The sequence below is a fragment of the Charadrius vociferus genome, unplaced genomic scaffold (genome assembly GCF_000708025.1).
Source record: "Charadrius vociferus isolate BGI_N301 unplaced genomic scaffold, ASM70802v2 scaffold341, whole genome shotgun sequence".
NCBI lineage: Eukaryota > Metazoa > Chordata > Aves > Charadriiformes > Charadriidae > Charadrius > Charadrius vociferus.
The window spans coordinates 934,242-938,168 of NW_009646847.1; positions in this window are offsets into that span (position 1 = coordinate 934,242).

Consider the following 3,927-nt stretch of genomic DNA (forward strand, 5'->3'; position numbering starts at 1 on the left):
ACTGTCACTCCAGTCTTCGAAAAGGGCAGGAAGGATGACCCGGGAAACTACAGGCCGGTCAGCCTCACCTCCATCCCTGGGAAGATGATGGAGCAGCTTGTTCTGGGAGTCATCTCAAAGCACCTGGATGAAAAGAAGATTATCAGAAGTAGTCAACATGGATTCACCAAGGGGAAGTCATGTCTGACTAATCTGATAGCCTTCTATGACAAAGTAACTAGATGGGTGGATGAGGGGAGGGCAGTGGATGTTGTCTACCTTGACTTTGGCAAGGCTTTCGACACTGTCTCCCACATCATCCTCACAGGAAAGCTTAGGAAGTGTGGCTTAGATGAATGGACGGTGAGGTGGATTGAGAACTGGCTTACAGATAGAGCTCAGAGGGTTGTGGTTAGTGGCGCAGAGTCTAGTTGGAGGTTAGTAACAAGTGGTGTCCCTCAGGGGTCAGTACTGGGCCCAGTTTTGTTCAACATATTCATCAATGATCTGGATGAAGGGATAGAGTGTACCATCAGCAAGTTTGCTGATGACACAAAACTGGGAGGAGTGGCTGACACGCCAGAAGGCTGTGCCACCATACAGCGAGACCTGGACAGGCTGAAGAGTTGGGCAGAGAGAAACCTGATGAAATTCAACAAGGGCAAGTGTAGGGTGCTGCATCTGGGGAGGAATAACCCCATGCACCAGTACAGGTTGGGGGCTGACCTCCTGGAGAGCAGCTCTGTGGAGAGGGACCTGGGAGTCCTGGTGGACAACAGGATGACCATGAGCCAGCAATGTGCCCTGGCGGCCAAGAAGGCGAATGGCATCCTGGGGTGCATCAAGAAGAGTGTGGCCAGCAGGTCGAGGGAGGTCATCCTCCCCCTCTACTCTGCCCTGGTGAGACCGCATCTGGAGTACTGTGTCCAGTTCTGGGCTCACCAGTTCAAGAAAGACAGGGAACTGCTGGAGAGGGTCCAGCAAAGGGCAACAAAGACGATTAGGGGGCTGGAGCACCTTTCTTATGAGGAAAGGCTGAGGGAATTGGGTCTCTTTAGTCTAGAGAAAAGAAGATTGAGGGGGGATCTTATTAATACATACAAATACTTAAAGGGAGGATGCCAGGGGGATGGGAGCAGTCTTTTTTCAGTGGCGCCCAGTGATAGGACGAGGGGTAATGGGCATAAACTTGAACATAGGAAGTTCCATCTTAACATGAGAAGGAACTTCTCTACTTTGAGGGTAGTGGAGCACTGGAACAGGCTGCCCAGAGAGGTGGTGGAGTCTCCCACTCTGGAGACATTCAAAACCCACCTGGACGCTGTCCTGTGTAACGTGCTGTAGGTGACCCTGCTCTGGCAGGAGGGTTGGACTAGATGATCTCCAGAGGTCCCTTCCAACCCTAACAATTCTGTGAATTCTGTGAATTTATTTCATCTGAGAAAGACAAGGGATAAAGCTTATTTTCTGAATATCCTGTTAAAATTGTCTTTCTTGCTTGTCCACAAGCTGTTTAATTCTGTCACTCATCCTGGAACTCCAGTCTTTTGGAAAGCCTGTGACAAAGAAGTGGTATTTTTACTGGTTCTTTGAAACAATGCTAGACGAGGAAATAGTGTTAGGTGTCACTGGGAGGAAAACAGCTTGAAGAAGCCAGTAGTGTAACTCAGCAACCTTGTATGACCACTGCTTTCTCTTTGTGAGAGACCCAGCAGTGCGCGCACTGCATGCTTCTAGAAGGGCTCTCGGCAACCCTTGTCCGTGACACGTATCCAGTATATCCACTGAAACCTTATTTTGAGGGCCTGTCAGCTTCTTGCATGGATATTAGATAAGAACATTTGTTTTCACTCATGTATTTAAAAAATGATGATACATAATTGCTCTACTTTTTCTAATGTTTACCATTGTTTCTTTCTTCCTCATCCTTTAGTTTAAGTGTGGAGATACCATGCTTGGTTTGGGAAATTCTGAGCAATAAACAGAGGGAGCCCTTAAAAGCTCCTGTGAGAAGTATCCTATCTGCTGTCCTGTTGCTTCCACTCTTTATACTCAAGGCTGCTGCTTCTGGCCACTGTCAGACCCCAGATACTGGGCTTGATGGCTCTTTGCTCTGATCTGTGTAACTGTTCTCATGCTTTTTTGCCATCTTGCATTAACTATTTTAAATGATTAGCTTTTTGGAACTGGGATCTTTCTGTATTTTACATTCTAAAATGACGAGAACTTGCCTTGTTTGGGGCCTTCAGAAATTGCTATAGTTTTTTGTTTGGTTTTTTTTTTTTAACTGAGCCTATTCATTTTTGTAGAGGAAACAGGCTTCTGCAGCCCTCCATAAGTAACCAAAATGGTGGTTTAGTTGAAGCAATGGTCTTAAGAGATAATGTAAGTATCATGGTTTAGCCTTAGCCGCTCGCTCACATCTCCCCCTGTCCGTTCGTCGTCCCCCCCAGTAAGGGTGGGGAGGAGGGGAAAAAAGGAGGGGAAAGGGAGGAAAAAAAAAACACTCATGGGTTGAGATAAAGATGGTTTAATAGAAACAATATCAGAAAGGGAAAAATAACAATAATAATAATGATATGGGTCACTCTCACCATCTGGTGAATTGGCACTGTCCCGAGCAGTGATCGCAGATTCCCACCCCCCAGCTAACCCCCATGTATATACTGAGCATGACCTCTATGGTATGGAATATTTCATTGGCCATTCCATCCTTCTGTCTATGCTTCTATGGGAAGCTGAAAAGATCGCTGAATAGTGTAAACATCACTTAGCAACAACTAAAAACAATAGGTATTATTGACATTCCTTTCACAGCGATCACTAGAAAGAAAATTAACTCTTTCCCAGCTGAAACCAGGACTATAGGGGGATGGTGGCCAAACTGGAGGACGCAGTCCAGGAACCACTTACTCTTCTTGAATGAACCCAGAAAGCTGCATTGTTTTGTATACGGAACGATACTGTCTCTGAGGGTTTTCTAAAACTGTCCAGTACTGCTTGTAGGAATCAACTGTTGCTTTTTGTTTGTTTTTTTTTTTCCTGCAATGTATTTGTGTTTATTAAGGGGATTACACCCCACCCACCCCTACAAAAAAGGAAATCTTTGCAGGTGTTGTCTTGGTGAACCATACTATTTCTGTTGAAATCCACTCATCCCCTTTTGGTCTCCTTTCCTATCCTGTTCTTGTTATTAATCATAGTTATCTTCTGCTGAGTATAAGAAAACTGGAGGCCTGATTTGGGGTACATTGTGTTGTCAATATTAGGCATTTTTCTGTTGTATCAACCAACTCTCAGCCTCTGAGGTATTTATCCTTGCAATTATCCGCAAGGTAGGCAACAGCTATTCCCCTTATTTTAAGACAGGGGGAGGAGAAGCTGAGGTAGGGGAAGCTTCAGTAGGTCAGGGCTTGAACTCAGATCTTCTAAATCTGGGGTAATTGTGCCTCCTCTCTGTTCCATCTTTAAAAAATAAAGCACATATGTTAGTTCTAAGAATCACTTTCATCTTTACTGTACTGCCTTCAGAAATTTTCAGTCATCCTAGCTGCACTGCAGTTGCCCACTAATAGTTGCACAAAGGCTGCTAGTTGCTTAGGCTCATGGTTATAAAACATCGAGGAAAAATAGGAACAATTACGAGTTTAATATTAAAAGAGGCAATTTCATTTCCTTTCTTGGAGTCATTGTGATTTTTATTTTTTTTTTAATACTACCTGAAGAAGCAGAATCCCCTGTGCGTAGTGAATCGGGCGCATTAACCGTGGTTTTAATCTCGGGCGCACGGGGCGAGGGAGGTGAGGGGGCTCCCGCCGGCCCCCTCGGGCGGGCACTGCGGGGCCGGGGCATGCACCGGGTCACCGCTTTTATATTTTTCATTCATCTACCTAAACGGCTCGTTGTTTTTTAATTAAACTGTTTTTTAATTAAACTTTAATTAGGGAA